At 40.2% G+C, this 19,639-nt stretch overlaps 1 protein-coding gene across 5 annotated transcripts in view; it reads left to right on the forward strand.

Moving 5' to 3' along the window:
• Positions 1–70: 70 nt before the first annotated feature.
• TMEM63B (transmembrane protein 63B) overlaps positions 71–19,639 on the forward strand; it is a 96,674-nt gene continuing 77,105 nt past the window's right edge. For all 5 annotated transcript variants that reach the window (XR_014490780.1, XR_014490781.1, XR_014490782.1 and 2 more), the window contains exon 1: positions 71–245. The gene's annotated coding sequence lies outside the window, so the exon portion shown is untranslated. The remainder of the gene's footprint in view (positions 246–19,639) is intronic.

A 19,639-nucleotide genomic window follows, 5' to 3' on the forward strand; every position in this document is an offset into this window, starting at 1 on the left:
ACTCTGTCGCCGGCACCGGGCGAAAGGCCACGCCTCTTGGCTCTCCACTCCTCTCTCTCTCTCTCTCTCTCTCTCTCCTTTTAGCCTCGAAGAAGCTGGAGTAGGACGCCGCGAGCCAATCCAAGGAGGCGAAAGGCGTCTTTCTTTAGGAAAGGGGGAACGGAGGTAGGAGCCGAGTGCGCTGGAGGAGCGGAGGAAAGCAGGGGCTGCGGGGCGTAGAGGAGCGGCTCTGCCTTGGACGCCGGGTAAGCCACTTGGTTGTCGCTCCTAATTCCATTGCAACATAGCTTTCCTTCCCTGTTTCTCCCTCCCCCCCCCCCAAACACACACACACACACACCCGCAGCGGTATCCACTCCTAAACCGTGTTTCCAAGGGAAGCTGGGTCAAGCCCGAGGGAATCCTTTGGGAAATGGCTTTCCGTGTTTGTCCTGGACTCCGGGATCTGTTTACTCGGGAGAGATCTGCGGCTGGGCTTGCTTGCTTCCCTCCCTCTGCCTTGCCTTCGAACAATGGAAGCGGCGGCCGCGCTGCGTTGCTGCTGGGGATTCCGGGCGATCTGGCGCAGGCTTTTCGCCTGCAGAGGTGGTGGCGAGCGCGGGCTGGCGCTGCCTCTCGCCTTCTACGCGGGGGCTTTTGGGGAGCCCTGCGGCAGGATCCAAGGCTGCCTTGTATCCCCGCTGCGTTTCTCCTGTTTGGCGGGACTCGCTTTCTTTCTCCCACCCCCCCCCCCACCCGCTGGGTCGGAGGCAGTTTTCCTTCTTCACCTCCTCCCCCTCCCCCCTGAAAGCCCACCTTGGCCAGCTGCCGCATTTCTTTCCGGGTTCCTGGGATTCCCTTTCCAATGTCAGTGGGGGGGGGGGGAAAGGAGGAGGACAAAATGGTTTTATTTTTTTGCCACCGGAAAAGGTCGTGGCCTTGGGTTCGGATTGTTTGTTTTTGTTTCTCCCCCCCCCCCTCACCACCGATCCCGATGTGTGCCTGCATGGATTTGTTGGTGCTGCGTGCGTAAATAAGGGGCAGGTATCTAGATCAAGATGGCACGGAGAGAAAGCCAGGCTGGGTGCTTCTTTGTTGCTGTTTCCACTCTGGATGGTGTGATCGGGAGGACGGTGTTGGTCCGCGATGCTGCAGTCACTCCCCCCCTCATCCTTGTGCGTGCGGTAGAAGGGAAAGTAGAAGGCGAGCCTATTGGAGGGAGCAAGTTGCCTCTTTCATGCGGCTTTTGTTTGGGAAGATTTTGCTGCAGCTTTTGGAAAACGCACCAGGTGCTTCGGAGAATTAGGCCACAAAAGCAGCAGGCAGGGAGGAAATCAGATCAGTTCCTAGGCACCGTCTGTACCTCCTCCTTTACACCACAATAGAGGCTTTCTATCTTTTCCAGGGAAGTTCTCTTGCAGGAGCAGTAATTGACTTGTTGCTGTCAGTCAAAACATCTTTTCCTACCTATGGGGGGGGGGGAGAGCCTTCCTTAGCTTAATATCCGGTGACTGCCCTGAATTTCTGCTCCCACAATCTCCATTCTGTCTGGCTGGGGATTATAGGTAGTCTTCAGCATACCACAACTGAGCCCAAAATTTATGCTGCTAAGTGAAAAATTTGTTAAGTGAGTTTTGCCCCATTTTATGACTCTTCTCCACGCATTTGGGTTAAGTGAATCGCTGCAGTTGTTAAATTAGTAACGCGGTTGTTAAGTGAATCTGGTTTTCTCCATAGACTTTGCTTGTTAGAAAGTTGCAAAAGGGGATCCCATGGATACTGCAACCATCATAAATGTGACTCGCTTGTCAAGCATCTGATGTAAATCACGTGAACATGGGGGTGCTGCAACAGTCATAAGTGTGAAAAATGGTCATAAGTCACTTTTTTCAGTGCTGCTATAAGTCTGAATGGTCACTAAGTGAACTGTTGTAAATTGAGGACTACCTGTATAGAGGTTGAAGTCCAACACATCATAGGGAAGGCTGAAATAAAGATATGCTGTGAAACCTTCTCCAAATGTTGCAACATAATACTGTTTCTCTTTGTTGCAAGATCTCAGTTTACAAAACAATTCTAAGGCTAAACTCTTAAGATGTTTGAATATGGATTAGATCTGCTAAACTTTTTTTAAAAAATTGGCTTTTCTACTCACCTGATATTTCCTTCTCACTTCGATTCATTTATTCTTTCCTCCTTCCATTCCAGTTACATTATGCACTTCCTTTGAGCATCCTCTTCAGAGCACTTCTGCTTCTGCTCTGATTATATTTTGGATTGAATAGTAAAGCAAGCTGCAAATGGGGAGGAAGCTATAGAGCGATTCCATTCCAGATTATAGTGGGGATTTTTTTTGCCGTTGTTTCCAAAACACTGTGTTTCCAAATATTGGCTTAAACCTAGTCAGGGTCTACTAATGTGGGTGTGCCTGGATTTCAGTATGTCAGCATCTGATGATAAACCACAGACTTATTTAGAATTGGTGGGACAGACTGAAGGCTAAATAAAGTGATGTATGTTGAGCCTAGCAGTCAATGGGATAGAACAGATATTTTGCTCTAAAACAAAATGCTTAGCATGTAATACATATTTTTGATATGGGACAGCCCTTGGGAAAGACCTGGGCTATGTTATCTGCCTTTGATGTCATTTTAACTAATGGTTGGCTTCTAAATACACAAGTGTGTGTGTGTGTGTGTGTGTGTGTGTGTGTGTGTGTGTGTGTGGAAATTGGTAAAAGATTGTTATCCATTACTTGCCATTAAAAGAAAGTGTGTCTTCCCATTGTCAGTGTAAATCTTAAATGTAAAGAAAGGCATTGAATTCTCATTAAAGAAGTGAAGCTAAGCTAAGAAATACTGACCTTCCCAAAACCGCCCAAGTTGTTAATGGAATTTTAATGCTACTGCTCCTGAGTTTCAACCATTGACAGTATGGCATAAAACGATTCCTTTGAGTCTGGCTTGGCTCCTGGAAGCCTTGTGGACACATCCCTGCTGTTTTCTTGGCAGCAGTATAGAAATTATTTGCCATGGCCTTCCCTGGAATCTCCCATCCAAGGGCTAAATTCTGAATTCAGATAAACTGAGCCAAATACTGCCACCTGCTGCGGAATGCTGAAATGCAGTTATATTGTAGCTAAAGTGACAGAGAAAATGAATTGGAGCAATAACACTTGGATTTGAATCCACGGTAGTTTTTTTCCCATTAGAGCTCTTCTTATTGCTACCCAGCACAGGAATTGACATGATCTCTGAATAGCTTGTTCTTTACTCTTTACAACTTACGTGAAGTGTATAAGTTCTAGAATCCTTAAAGAAAAAATATCTAACCAAGCATATACTTCCAGGATACCGATAAATAGCAATCGGATTTCACAATTCATACTTCAACATGCTCTCAACTAGAGAATTGTAACCAGATGAAGCCAAGTAAATGTAAATATAATTTATGTGATCTTCATTATGGATGAGCTTATGCAGTAGGTGAATTGTCAAATGAGAGTGGGAAGAGAGATAAAGTTTCTTCCCAATGATTTTATTAGAAATTATGAATGAAAAGAATCAAATACAAGCTAGAAAAATACAGATAGTAAAATACAAAGAAGTATGAAAAAAGAAAAAAAGGGGGGACACAACTAATTTCTCCCTTTATCCCAGCAAGTAAAGGCAATTTTAATAGGGCTTATCACTATCTATAAATAGTCTCTTCATCCCATAGCTTATTTAAGTAAAAAAAAATCCAAATGTTTTGTCAGCTGTTTTTCCTCAGCTAAAAACATCCAGTAAAAGCAGTTAGATATAATTGTTTCTTTTAGCCCCAATCAAATAAGCCAACTTCGTATTTCTTCCTTGAGTTTTCAAGAATCTTAATTTTTAACTGCTTCAAAAAGAGTCCCAGAGTTAATTTTCTGTTCATCCTCTAGCCAAAAAATCTTTCAAAATTTTAACATTTCTTTTGTATATCCAATAAGTAAAGTTTGTACTTCTATTTTTCACTTCTAATAAAGTCCTTCAACACCTTAATAGCGCACTTGTATGTCCAGTTAGAAAAAAAATTATCCAAATCAATTTTTTGGTTCAATATTTGTAATTGCTTTTAGAGAATAAGTCAGTTCCATTTATGTGTTCATATCTTTCTCCATATTCTTTTCATTGCTTGTCATATTTAAGTCCCCTTTCAAAATAATTTCAAAATTATCCATTGAAACTTGTTCTTCATCTGTAACTTCATTAAGTATGCTCTGTCCATCTCATAAATTTATCTTAAGAAGTTTGGGAGACCAATAATCAAAAAGTTTTATTATAGATTTCTGCTCCATTTCTGTATCTACTAGCTCCCTCTAGTCTCCAACCTTCAAAGTCCCCTTATAAATAGACCCAAACAATGCCATTTCCCATGAGAAAATGTCTTCTACTTAATTCCAAGCTATAATTTTAAATCCATATGGACCCTTTGTTCATTATCTTTCCAAAATCCTTATTCTAACCTTTGCAGCGTATTTTTTTTTAAAAAATCTTATGTTTCCAAAATTGTAAAAATAAAAATCTTCCTCTTAAGGGGAAGAGAACTCATCGAATGAATACAATAAAGCCTTGCTGATCCAAAGAGTTTTTATTTCTCACCTAATGTCCATAGAAGGCTGCATTGTGAGAGTGAGCTTGATGGAAACCCAACTTTCAGCCCCTCATTTCATAAGCTGATAGCAAAACAGCAGTTTCTATGGTCTACCCGCAAGGATGGCTGTCTAGAGCCATGTAGATGATCTCAACAATTTCTCATTCCTCATGAGAGGTTTCACTAGATTGGATCGAGCATCCAGTTGCGATTTTCTTTGCAAATGTGATCCCGCTAACAGCAGGACATCAGTTAAACCCTGGCACTCACAAGAAGAATGGAAAAAGATACCCGGAAGCCTTGGTGGAGCAGTGGGCTAATGCCTCCTTAAGTAACACCAGCTGCCTGCAATTAGTGCAGGTTCGCATCCCACCAGGCTCAAGGTTGAGTCAGCCTTCCATCCTTCCGAGGTAGGTAAAATGAGGACCCAGATTGTTGGGGGCAATTAAGCTGACTTTGTAATACTGCTGCTTGGGAGGGTGTGTGAAAGCCCTAATAAGCAGGCATATACATAGAATGAAGGCTATTGCTAAGCACATTGGTTTGTGCTTAAATTGTAAGCCGCCCTGAGTCTTCGGAGAAGGGCGGGATATAAATGGGATTTAAAAAAAATACCATTTTGACAAATTCATTTATGCTGCATCTATTTCCATAACTGGCTATCTTTACCGAGAAAAAGGGAACTGGCTTGTTGGTAGACTATAAACATTATGAAAGTGTGTAAACTTTTTAAAGTTTATACCAAAAAATAGTATTAAGTGAAAATGTAAGATCCAGATATATGGCTGGTCATATAAGTTTATGTAATTTTATTTCTTTATAAAATTTATTGGCCTATCTTAACATAGGGCAACTCTGGGCAGCTTGCAGTTAAATATGTAATTAAAACATAAAAAGTTAAGAACAAACCTTAAAAAACCAAGGTCACATGGGAAGGGCAGAAGCGGAGTTGGGGAGGGAAGTGGGATCTGTTATTACTGAATCAACCACCTCCATTGCACTGTTCCCCCACTGGAGCCCCACACCAACTAGCACAGCCACGTCTTTATGAAAAGATAGGAAGGTTGGGGCCAACCTCACATTGGGGCGGAGGGGGGCAAGATGTTCCAGAGGGCAGGAGCAACAGCAGAGGAAAGCCCTCCTAAACCCCAGCAGCTGGAATAATCGGGCTGACGGGACCCGCGACATGACTCCTCCGCCAGCACGAGTGGTACGGGCCAATCCCAGTGGGGTGAGACGGTCCCTCAAGTAACCGGACCCATGCCATGAAGGGCTTTACAGGTGATCGCCAACACTTTAAATTGCACCTGGAAGCAGACTGTAACCAATGCAGCTCGCGGAGCAGTGGTGTTACAGGGGCCATGATAGGCACACACACATACCCCGAAACTATAGGCACTGCCGCACTCTGTACCAATGGTAGCTTCCAAATCCTCTTCAAGCGTAGCCCCATGTAGAGCACATTACAATAGTCCCGCCATGAGATGGCTAGGGACTGAACGACTGAGCGCAGGAAATCCTGATCCAGGAAAGCCTGCAACTGCTGCACAAGATGAAGTTGTGCAAAGGTTCTCCTAGCCAAGACTGCCACCTGTTCCTTGAACAGGAGTGGCAAGCTCAGGAGAAACCCAACCCCCCCACCCGCAAGTTGTGGACTGGATCTTTCTGGGGCAGTGCCAGCCCACCCTGAATCAAAGATGACAAGATCCTGGAGCCCCGTGTACCCAAAGCCAGCAAAATGGCAAGTCCAAAAATTTATTAGTTGCGTGACCTGTACTTTTAAAAAGGTTAATTCATTTCTGATGTTTAATGAGAAATGATTCCACCCCCAGCAACTTCTGAATTTCTCATAATTGAGAAATCAATTTGCTAGTAATTGCTATTATATATCAAGATACAACTGTGCTAATTTTGTTTAAGAAAGGAAACAATGCAAACTTATTGCTTCTGTTTATTTATATCCAGTAGCTGTCAAACCTGCAAAAACAGTCGTGAAAAAAATGTGAGATTTTTTATGCTGATAAAAAGACTAGCAGTTACCAAAAAAGTGAAGATATGCAGACAAGTACAAGCTTCCAGTCCCTGCCTTCCCCAAAATGGAGGATATTGGCAAGAATTGTGCTGGCATAAAATTGCATATGTATGTCTGTGCGTGTGTGTGTGTATGCATCTCATTTCAAAGTAAGGTACTAGCTGGATTTCTTGTAACTTTGTAACCTTTCTTCCAGTAAATACTGTTGAGTAGAATTGCTAGCTTGTTATTCAATGGATTAACTGCTTCCAGTCTAAATTAAAGAAGGGAACTAGGACAAACAATAAGATAACAAAGAATTAAAGATCTTCACAGTAGCTAAAAAAAAGTTGCTAATATAATGCAGGCATATTTGTTAGATATATTATAGCAATGCTTTAGATACATTATAACAATGCTTGGTGGTGTAGAGAAATACACAATTATCTTTTTAGTTATTTGAAGGATATTCAGGGCAATGATATACAAGTCTGTTTAGATATAATTTCCAATGAGCTCAATGTTGTTTTTTCCCCAAGTGTTTTATAGAATTTTATCTTATAGCTGCTAAGAGATGGAGGTTATCGTAGATGTGAGCAAAATGTCAGTAAATTTGTTTTTTGGACCAAAAGTTTCCTCTCTTCTTCTAAGGCACAGGTCTGCAACCTTGACAACTTTAAGACTTGTGGACTTCAGCTCGCAGAATTCCTCAGCTGAAGTCCACAAATCTTAAGGTTGTCAAGGTTGCAAACTTCTGTTCTAAGGAACTTGAACAATACATTACTATAAAATGGGTATGCTACCAATCTAAAGTTGTAATTCATGTCTTTTGTTAAGCTAATAACTCTGAGGCGATATTGATTTGAACATTTAAGACAGAGGGTGACATAATAGCAAAGCCACATCTGATGATTTCATTACTAAAAAAGTTTGAATCAGAAATTTAAAATACTGCTTTTTATATTATGATGAGGTCAGTTAATTATTAGATATTCCTCAGAATGCATAATGTTAGCTATAGATTAGATGTATAGATTTGTGATATATTTTATTTTAATTCCATTTATATCCCGCCCTTCTCCGAAGACTATTTTAACTGTACTGGGCCTTCTCTTCAGCAGTACACTGTACATTTTAAGTCTCCTACCCTGGCTTTCTTTTAGGGAAATAGCAATCAAATAGCAATGATTGTAGCTTCTATACATTTAAATGTAAATGTATATGTAATTTGCAATTAAACAGTGAATTATATATATGAAAAGATGGTAAAGATCTAGGGAAATGTATCATCTGGTTCTTTCTGGGATCCTTTAGGTCAGTGGTCTTCAAACTTGGCAACATTAAGACGTTTGGACTTAAAGCTGACTGAGGAATTCTGGGAGTTGAAGTCCATAAGACTTAAAGTTGCCAAGTTGAAGACCACTGCTTTAGGTCCTAGGATGCTGAGATTAAATGGACCCCTAGCCTGACATCTGTTCAACTCGCCCCCTTTGCCATTGGCTAAGCTCCTACACTTGGCAGAGGTTGCCAGCTGTCAGGCTACTTGCTCGCATTCTGTGAACAATTTTACAACTCTACTCACACACCTCATCTAGGTGATGAGATCTCTAGCCTGGTACCCAGTGTCAGAATAGCCAAGATTACCTGTGTGGGAAAAGGCTGAGAGAAGCTGTTTCAATAACATTCCTGCCATGGGGGTCTATTTCCTCTTTCCCTAATTTGGAATTGTTCTACCTTGTTGATAAGCATTGTTTTAAAGGCTTGAGCTAAGCACTCCTCAGGTCTATGTGTGTCCATACTTGGAATGCCCCACAGCAGCTTGCTGCCCCCAATTTTAATAAGGAATCAAAGATGGCCAAAATCTTGGGAATTTTCTCCATCCCTTATCTAGATTTGCATTAGCATTTTACTAAGCAAATTTTAATATGAGAAAACGTAGTATTCCATCTTCAAGTCTGTTCTTTTTTTCATTTGTGAAACGTGGCAGCTTGCAAGCATCCAGTCTTTCCTCTTTGCCTCTGGGTGTTTTTCAATGGTGATATAGGATCATCAGAGATTGCATTTGTGGGTTTGCTTTTCTTGGGTCTCTAGTCTCTTAGTCTCTTTGAAATTCATTAGGGGAAGAAGATGCTGTCTGTGAGCTACTCTAACCTGCAACTCCTTGAACACTCCTCCATCTTGTTCTCCAAAATCGGCATTAAAAAATGAGTCATTTTTCAGCACTGCAATTTGTTGTTTATTTTCTTTAATTTTTGTTAGGTTGAAAGGGCTCTGAATGATAGTTTGGCCTGATTTAACTCAATGTGGTTGGGAACTGGCTTTGCAGATAAACCAAAGAACCACTCCATATTATAACAACAGAAGGCTATGGAAGCTAAGGTTCTCTTAAATTGGAAGAAGAATTATTCCTGTGGAATTTGGTACAGGTTTTTGATGCTGTAAATGTAGAAGCTTCACTCAGGAATGCTCTTTTTAAGAGTCAGGATGAATCAGCCTAAGGCTGTCCTCTGGGCCTGACAGTTGTCTTGCATTCACAAATCTATGGGAAAGTCTTTATCAGCTGCTGGAGAATGCCATAGGTATTAAGCCATTGCTTAATCAGAAGTTTTTAATACCCTTCACATGCTTGAAATTGATCAATGAAAAGCATCAGTCACAAGGTGCAGCTTCCATATCAAATAACTTTTGCATCTCCCCATGCCATGAGAAGAACAGTTGATTTATTTATTACCATGGTGCAATGGTATCCTTGTAAACGTCTCACACAATGGCCTTCCCAAAAAGTAAAGGAAGTTATATTGGACATAAGTACTATAACCAATGAACGTGTAAGTTTATGTTTTCAAATTTGTCAACTTTAAGAGATGTGGACTTCAGTTCCCAGAATCGTTGGAGTTAAAGTCCACGTATCTTAAAGTTGACAAGTTAGAGAAACACTGCTTTAAGTGAAAGAGAATAGATGAATAGAAAGAAAGCTACCCACAGTATAGGGAAATGGGAGAGCCATATCCAAAGGAGAAGTTGATTTATTGGCTATACTGTTGTCAGTTTCCTAACAAAACTAAGGGGGGAAAACGGTTTGTACCACAGCTGCAAGGCCCTCCTATCAAACCATCTCTTTGTTACCCTACCCCCACCCCAGGAATAAACATGTCTTTATCAAAGAGAAATCTTAGAAATCATTAAAGGACAAATTCTGTTCTGTATTTGTAAGTCTCAAACCAGAACAAATGATACGAATGTATAAATGGTATTCAGAATGAAGGGGGGGAAATCATCAGCATCCATTATTGGTATTTGGATATTGAATTTTATTCTAAATCACACAAAATCAATTGTGACCAGAAAAATGACCAACTTTGTTTACTTTTATATAAAAATGCATGGAGTTTTGCTGCAGGTAACAGAATAGCTACTGTAATGCGAAACAATTAAGTGCAATTGCAAGTTGGTTGTGGCCCAGGAAGAATGTGTTGGGGTTATAGCACAATATGCACATTAAATATGCTAGAGCCTTGGTGGAGCAGTGGGCTGATGCCTCCTTAAGTGACACCAGCTGCCTGCAATTAGTGCAGGTTCACATCCCACCAGGCTCAAGGTTGACTCAGCCTTCCATCCTTCTGAGGTAGGTAAAATGAGGACCCAGATTGTTGGGGGCAATTAAGCTGACTTTGTAATAATGCCGCTTGGGGTGTGTGTGAAAGCCCTAATAAGCAGGCATATACATAGAATGAAGGCTACTGCTAAGCTTCTAAGCCGCCCTTCGGAGAAGGGCGGGATATAAATGTAATAAAAATAAAATAAATAAAATAAAATAAAGTAAATAAATTTAATAGTTACTAGAAAAAGTGATGTAAGGATTGGGGTTATTAAAGGGAGTGTTAATAAATTACAAAATATTGGGTAGGGTTTTGGCCTCAGATCTGAAAAATGTTAAACTGGAGATAGTTGCCAAAAAAAGAAATCTTCACAATCACTTTAAATATTTCCAGAAATGTTTAAAGTGTAAGTTAAAATGTAAGTTAAATAAATTATTTTTATGGTTGGTTGTACAGTCAGCCAGATATTTAGACAGCATTCGGCATTTTTAATCCTTCCCAAAGATCTGGGACAGGCAGATGCTGCTATTTCATGATATGAAGGGTAGATGTAAGCTGCCTTTTGCCATTGACTGGTGATGATTTTGTCAATGCCAGTGGTGTTCAAGTGGTACTCTTAAATGTTTAGGAATTGCACCCCAAGGTGCCTATTGCTGTTGGTTCTATCTTTGCTTCCTTTTCACACATTTGTTCTACTTCTATTTGCAGTTCTTTGTATTTTGTGATTTCTTTTCCCCAGTTCTTTCTCCAGGCACTGCCATGTCTATTATCCAGACCTTTTTGTTCTTCTTATTGACAGTTGTTAAGTCTGGGGAGTTATAAGGCAGGTGCTTTTCTACTTGAATCCTAAAGTCTCAGAGCACTTTAGCTTCTTCATTTTCAATTATTTTTGTCTATTTTGTGATCCCACCAGTTCTTGCTTGCAGGCAAATGGTATTTCTTGCAGGTTTTCCAATGCACCATGGTTGCTACTTTGTCATGCCATTGTTTATAGTCAGTCTGTGTAATCTGTTTCTTTAGCTTTTTTTTTTAAAGAAGGCATTTGCTTTCTCTTGCTATCCTCTCAGTTCTGGCTTTGTATGTGTTTGTTCTTCTTAAGACATGGTCTTGCAACCAGAATTAGCCCTTCTGTCTCTTTCTTCAATTTTCCTGATTTTACCTATTGACAGTCTTGTTATCTGTTTTGCCTGCCTTATTATGTATTCTGAGTATTGGTTATGCTTGATCTCCATTATTATTATTATTTATTATTATTAATTTAATTTGTATACCGCCCTTCTCCCGAAGGACTCAGGGCAGTGAACAGGGCAATACATAATAAAAAACAAGATACAAAAATTAAAAGGTAATTAAACAACAATGCCCGTAATAAATTAATACAAATTAAAAAGTTAAGATCAATTTATAAAACCCAACCCCATCCCATCAGGCCAGGCCAGCTTGTTCAAAGAGGTAGGTCTTAAGATCACGCCAGAAGGAGCGGAGATCGGGCGCCATCCGGAGCTCGACCGGAAGATGGTTCCATAAATCCGGCGCGCCCACAGAGAACGCCCTCCCCCTGGGTGCCACCAGTCGGCATTCTTTGACCGGTGGCACCCTGAGGAGGCCCTCTCTGTGGGAGCGTACTGGGCGGAGGGAAGTTGATGCCGGCCGCAGGTGCATTATGATGTTATTGGTGATTACTTTTCTGGACGTCTGCCTGCCATACTCTCTATCTCCTCCCTCTCCTCTCCGCAGTGCTACCTTTTCTTATTTTTATCCTTTTCCCAGACATGTGGACACACTTGCAAACAAAGCACAAGACATGTCCCTAAGGTGCTTTTCAAAAGGCAACTAAATTTCAGAACTGAAGAAGCTTCTTGGATGAGAAGCAAACAGTTTTAAAAGAAGCAGCCACCTTTGGAAAAGGACACTTGGGATAACCATCACCTGGATGATTGAGAATCTCCGTAGACATAAAGCACAAATCGCCTTTTCCTCACTTGTCCAACATTTGTGTATCTTTAAAAGAGTAATAGAGCTCATCTGATCCCTGGAGGCTCTGTTGGTAATAAAGAGGGTGTTGGAGGTTTTGGCTTCTTTTGTTAGCATCCTGTTTTTGTTCAGTTAATCGGATTCACATATTGCACTAAGGCGTAATGTGATTTAATTCAGCACTTCAAAGGGGCAAGGGCAGATATTAAGCAACCGATCTGAGTGGAAAATCAAAACATCTCTGATGATTGTCCTTTCTGACATGATTTTTTTGCAGCCTTCCTGGTGTAGAATACTGTAGTATCCTGGTCTTTAGTTCAGCTCAGTAATTTGGGCAACAAGTTACCTTCTTCATTCAGGAGAGATAATTATAAGATCTGATCCTGAGGATCAGCCATGCACTTAAAATTCTAAAATAAGAACCTTCAACATTAGTAACTATATCTCAGTGTTTTGAGAGATTTATTGATTTATTGAACCTTAAAATACAGGTTCTCCCAAAGCCATGAGTTTGCCCTGTCAGCCTTGTTCTGTTGGAGAAGAAGGAGAAAGCAATAAAGGTAAACAGAAAAGAAACAGAATAAATCCTTCATAGATTATGAAACACTATGCTACAGATGGCTGGTAAGATAGTATTGGCAATGTAAGCCACTCTGCATGTTGGAAATAATCCCAAAAGATGTATAAGTAAGCATTCCTCACTATGGTCAAGTTTGGTGCAAATCAATAGGTATTGTGAGGGCTGGGAAATCTACTACTAGTATTCATTAATACTTTCATAGAAAAACCTTCCTGGTTAAAGGAGAATCCAACTTGTAAGAAGGAAGGCTGCTGAGCTATTTTAATAAGCAATCTTTGACTGAGATATGCAAATATTGATTTTGTGCCCTGAAAATAGCTTTGTAGTGTGAAACGGATGTTTGGTAGCATGGCAGTGAAACCCCCAGACCTGGGATGAGATTGCAAACTTTTTCACCTTGGATTTCATCTACACCAGTTTCAGATGGAACCCAAAGATTGTCAAAGTATAGTGGTCAGTCAGATCAGTGTAAAATATCTAGGAAGTCATGTGGAGAAACATTCATATATCTAAAACGTACAGACTGTTTGGTTTTGTCTATAAGTTGAAACAAGGTCATTCCAAAATTGCATTGTTTCCTCATGCACCGCTTGAATTATGTGTTCTTAATCAGATATTGACAAGTTCTGCGCTCCATACACCTTCCCCTTCTCAGTAACCTTTTTATGGCCTTGTGAGACCGTTCAAGGGTTTCACTCAAACAAATGAGTCCTGAATTAATTTTACACTTGGAATTGTTTCATTTTTATTTCTGTTTTCACTTCTGAAGAGAATACGGCCCATTCATTTCATTTCCCATTTGCTTTACAAATAAATGAACACCTTCATTTTTAAATGAAGAAAGCCATCAATGGATCCTTTTTAAAAATTGCACATGCAGCAATTGCAGTTTAAGCAGCACTTGTAGAAAGGGTCTCCTAAAACTCAAAGACCTCCAAAGAAATGACATAAAATTAAGTTTTACAACCCAGAATGGATTCCCTATGTGGTGGAAGTGTAACATCAGAGTCTATCTTGAACCATAATTGTATTTTTATATGGTGCTAGATTGAAATCCCACCCTTCCTCTTATGATTCATAGCACTCCCTCTTCCCATTTTTCCCCCTGTGAGACAAGTGGGACTGAGAGAGACCTTTGCCAAAAATCACCTAATTTTGTTTCCATGTCTGAGGAGAGTCCTATCCCAACCCTAGTCTAACATCATGGCCCAAATGTTCCTCGTGCTGAGGATTTCAAGATATTGAAGACCCCACAATTTAAAGTTGCTGAGGTTGAGTAACATTGATGAAGGCTGTCTGATATAATATTCATAGGATCTGAAGCTGGTTTTTCTCTAGAGCAAATCCATGTATGCTATGACTATTTCAGAACTGTGATGACTACTGGATTTTGCTTTGTGTTGTGAAGCAAGAATGATTTTGTCTGGTCTACTTCTCTGGCTTTTGATGAATGGCTGATTGTGGAGCATCCACAAAAGCAGAGAAATAAATCATGTATTAGGCCTGTTTTTTCAATGGTGACTGGTGATATAGGGTGATGACCCTATGTCTCTGCATTCTCCTTTGTGATCTGTTTAAATAGGTGTTTAATGAAGAGTCCCCTATATTTAGGGAATTTTAAAGAGGAAAATATTAATGGGATCTTGGATTGGGATACTCAAATGACTTGCTGAGATATTGGGCTGTATAATAACAGAATTATCAACAGTTTTTCAAGGAAAGCCCAAATGCCTATCATGAAATAGAAATGCTTCTGAGATTTTAAATTCCCCAGCCTTTCTTTTTCTTGCTTGCACTATGTGCAGTTTACAATTAAAGATACTGCAAGATCTCTTCTGAGCAAGAAAGCATAAATACGATCCATTTGGATCTCTCTCTAAAGATCCAAGTAAGAAAATGTTTTGCTTTCAAGTTCTTGGACAGTTACTGTACTTAACATGTTACACCATAAAATGCTACCATGGAGAACATCCTGGCAATTGACATTGTCCATCTTGCTGCATGTTAAGTCTCATAGTTAATCCTGTTTATTTTAATTTATGGTTGATTAAATGTTTCTGCAGTCCATAAGCCTAGGTATGGTATATTGAGAGAAGGTCATTTTTAGGTGTTTTAAAGGTGTTAGCCCTGTGCTGAAATAACAACATGCAATTCTGCATGTGTCATTTCAGAGGTCCATATGGAGTGAGTGCCTAACTGTCCTTGAGAATCCAGAGGAGGCTGCAAGATATTTAAGAGAGGAAACCAGGCTGTTGCAGAAAAGAACAGAAGAACTTCAGAAGCTTAAGAGCCTTTAATTACACTACATATAGGTTGTGTGGGAGAATAACTTTGATAGGCTTTCATGCCTTTTTACAGTGCCTTTCTAGCAAGAAAGTTATTTCCAGAAATATAAATGGCTCTTGTCTCCTGAGCTTACTAAACCCAGAGGATTTTACTATTCCCCATTGAGTTAAATGGTACTTATTTCAGAAAACGAAATGCAGAATCATATCATGGCTCATAACTTGGTTTAAAAAAAAAGATTTGGAAATTCTGAATTTGTGTGAAAAAAGAATTATTGTCAATATCTAATAATCCTGTATGACAGGATGTAGCAATTAAAGCCCTAGCACATTGCAGAGATGTAACCTTATTCCATCCCCTATCCTAGTCAGTTGCACATATAGAAATAGTTTCTGCATCAACGATCCTTTTGCATTCAGATAGGGTATCCCCACAATTTATAACCTTGGTTTTCTCTAATTAACTCATTCGTCCTTTTAATCTGTTTTACTGGATCAAGTAAAAGTGGGCTTGAAATTCAATAGTATTTCTGTTTGCATGTACTAAATAATTATAGTATTTAAATTAATAAGCTGCTACACCTTCTAAACTCCTTATGCAAAATAGAAGTGATGGGGGCAGGAAAGAGCAATACAGTTGACTGCACTAAGGGCTGAAACTGGAAAGAGGCACGAACCAGCCATGCCCATGCCCTGCAAGCGTCTTCTGTATGTCATCTGGGGAAAGTGCAACAAAGCATCCATTAACTTGAAGGGTCGTAAGAAAGAAACGTAGGATTTAAACTCCATGGGCTTGATAGATGGAAAAACAGATAGTCAGAGATGTGACTTATTTAAGTTTGTAAAGCGTTTGTCTAATTATCCTGAGTGCTTGTAGTGTGTGTGTGTGTGTGTGTGTGTGTGTGTGTGTGTGTGTGTGTGTAAAATGTTTGTTAAGTATTTAGATTACCTTGCTAAGCCCCAAACATGGGACAAATCTTATTTCCTGTTTCAGCCTAACCCAACACCATCCACAGGGAGTGGTCACAGTAGTGACAGCTCATATTTTTATATATATTATTTATATTTATATTTTATATATATATATATTATATATATTATATATATATTATATATATATATATTATTTTTATATATATATATATATATATATATATATATATATATATATATATATATATATATATATATATATATATATATATATATATATATTTGTGTAAATTACTAACAAAGAATTAAAGGGAAACTGGGATGCATTTCTGACTCCTTAGTCGTCCTCAGCCAGCCATACCCTTCTGAGATTCGAACCAGGGCTGATTGCATATGAGGCAGTGTTATTTGCCTCTAAGCCACAAGGTCTCTCTCGCTCTGTTAGCTTTTTTTCTGCAAGGGAAGATATGTTTCAAATGTTAACTATTTAGATTACCTTGCTAGGCCCCAAACATGGGGCAAATCTTTATTTCCTGTTTTCAGCCTATCTTGAAGGCTATCGAACAGGCAGTAGTCACACCGGACAATTCATATATTTGTGTAAATTACTAACAAAGAATTAAAGGGAAACTGGGATGCATTTCTGACTCCTTAGTCGTCCTCAGCCAGCCATACCCTTCTGAGATTCGAACCAGGGCTGATTGCATATGAGGCAGTGTTATTTGCCTCTAAGCCACAAGGTCTCTCTCGCTCTGTTAGCTTTTTTTCTGCAAGGGAAGATATGTTTCAAATGTTAACTATTTAGATTACCTTGCTAGGCCCCAAACATGGGGCAAATCTTTATTTCCTGTTTTCAGCCTATCTTGAAGGCTATCGAACAGGCAGTAGTCACACCGGACAATTCATATATTTGTGTAAATTACTAACAGAGCGAGAGAGACCTTGTGGCTTAGAGGCAAATAACACTGCCTCATATGCAATCAGCCCTGGTTCGAATCTCAGAAGGGTATGGCTGGCTGAGGACGACTAAGGAGTCAGAAATGCATCCCAGTTTCCCTTTAATTCTTTGTTAGTAATTTACACAAATATATGAATTGTCCGGTGTGACTACTGCCTGTTCGATAGCCTTCAAGATAGGCTGAAAACAGGAAATAAAGATTTGCCCCATGTTTGGGGCCTAGCAAGGTAATCTAAATAGTTAACATTTGAAACATATCTTCCCTTGCAGAAAAAAAGCTAACAGAGCGAGAGAGACCTTGTGGCTTAGAGGCAAATAACACTGCCTCATATGCAATCAGCCCTGGTTCGAATCTCAGAAGGGTATGGCTGGCTGAGGACGACTAAGGAGTCAGAAATGCATCCCAGTTTCCCTTTAATTCTTTGTTAGTAATTTACACAAATATATGAATTGTCCGGTGTGACTACTGCCTGTTCGATAGCCTTCAAGATAGGCTGAAAACAGGAAATAAAGATTTGCCCCATGTTTGGGGCCTAGCAAGGTAATCTAAATAGTTAACATTTGAAACATATATATATATATATATATATATATATATATATATATATATATATATATATATATATATGTATATATATATATATATATATGTATATATATGTATATATATGTATATATGTATATATATATATATATATATATATATATATATATATATATATATATATATATATATATATATATATATATGGATCTTTGGTCATTTGGATTTTTCCCCACGTAGAGTTGAAGGTGTAGGAGCAACGTTTCGACGGAATCCCATCCGTCATCCTCAGGCTGGTGGCTTCAGCTTCCTTCTTCTGGGAGAAGCATGTGGTAGTGGCTGTTTGTTCCTCTTTTTTAAACTGCCAGAGGGGGTGTGTTCTGTGGGTGGAGGTGTGCTCTGATTGGGTGGGGGATTAAGTGTGTTCTGATTGGGTGGGAGTGTGTTTTGAATGGTGGGTGTGTTCTGATTGGGTGGGGGTGTGTTTTGAGTGGATGGGCTGGTCTCAGCTGCCAGCCTTAGACCTGAGCTGGTGAGTTGTGCTGCTTTTGTTCGGCTTCGTGTTTGTGGTGGTGCTATGTTTTTATAGTGGGTGTCAGTTTGCTTATTGTGTGGTTTGGAGGGGTTTAAAGTGGCTGATGTTGCAGCTGTAGTTAGGTTTCTGTTTTGTGGTTGTGCGTCGTTATCATTGTGGGTTCGGATTTGCTTTTTGAATGGTTGTGTAGTGGTGGTATCATGTGATGTTATCATGAGTTTGGGTCTGGTATCATTCTTGGTGGTTGGGACTCATCTGTCAATCAAGGCGGGTTTCCAAATGGCTGGTAGGCGAGAGGTATCATCTCGTTTGTTCATGCTGTGGGGGCGTTTTTCTATCTCAATGGCTTCTCTGATTATTCTGTTGTTAAAATGTTCAATTTTGGTGATAGTTTTGGTTTTTTTAAAATCAATTTCATGTCCCGTGGCTTCAAAGTGTTGGACCAGGGATGAAGTTTGTTCTCCCTTTCTGAGTGAGTTTTTGTGCTCTTCAATGCGTGCACCTCTCACCTACCAGCCATTTGGAAACCCACCTTGATTGACAGACGAGTCCCAACCACCAAGAATGACCCAGTCAAACAGAGCAATCAGGGGAGAAGAGCCTTAGTAAGAGAGATGACCAATAACCCAATGGTCACTCTGACTGAACTCAAGGGATTTTGTGTGAAGATGGGACAGAGTTCCAGGACAGCCTTCCACCTGTCTGGGCTTTATGGCAAAATGGTTAGATGGAAGCTTCTGTTGTGATTCAGCGTCAGCCTGTGGTTCCAGCAGCTGAGTCAGATGATTCTGAAGAGGAGGTGGGGTTTGGAGAGCCTTTGGTGTCATAGGGAGGTTCTGATGCACTGCAGGACTCTCAGCCTAGCCCCTCCCATCTTGTTCGGACTCAGCCGTGTGAGCATGAGGGATTGGAAGAAGACGATCCACAGCTGGCTCTGTTCAGGGACGCTAGGAGCAGGAGGCAATCTAGCAGAGCAGAACAGAGGAAGGCAATGAGGCAACTCGGGAGAAGGCAATGAGAAGCCAAGCCTTGGGACTGCTGATAAAAGGGGAAGGTGTGGGAGGTGCTGGCTGCTGAAGGCAACCATTTGAAGATCTTCTGCTAGAGTCCTGGTCTGTTATTCTTGTTTAACTCTTGTTTAACCTTTTGGTTGAAGTCTTGTTTGAACTTTTCGTTTAACTTTTGTTTGAACTCTTTGTAAATAAATTTGGTTGGGTTTTTTGCAGCCTGTTGATTATAAAAAGGGGTTGTCCCAGACATTCAAACACATCCGGTCATAGGCTGGAATAGAACAGCTTCTCCTCAGTGCAAAACACATGAAAGCCTGCTTGGAGTTTGCAAAAAAGCACTTGAGGGACTCTCAGACTGAGGAACAAGATTCTCCAGTCTGATGAAACCAAGATTGAACTGTTTTGCCTCAATTCTAAATGTTATATCTGGAGGAAAACAGGCACCGCTCATCACCTGCCCAATATCATCCCAACAATGAAGCGTGGTGGTAGCATTGCGCTGTGGGGGTGTTTTTCAGCAGCAGGGACTGGGAGAGGGAAAGCTGAATGGAGTAAAGAACAGGGATATGCTCAATGAGAACATGTGCCACAGTGTTCAGGACCTCAGACTGGGC

The sequence above is a fragment of the Vipera ursinii genome (assembly GCF_947247035.1).
Source record: "Vipera ursinii genome assembly, chromosome: 1".
In the NCBI taxonomy this organism is placed as follows: Eukaryota; Metazoa; Chordata; class Lepidosauria; order Squamata; family Viperidae; genus Vipera; species Vipera ursinii.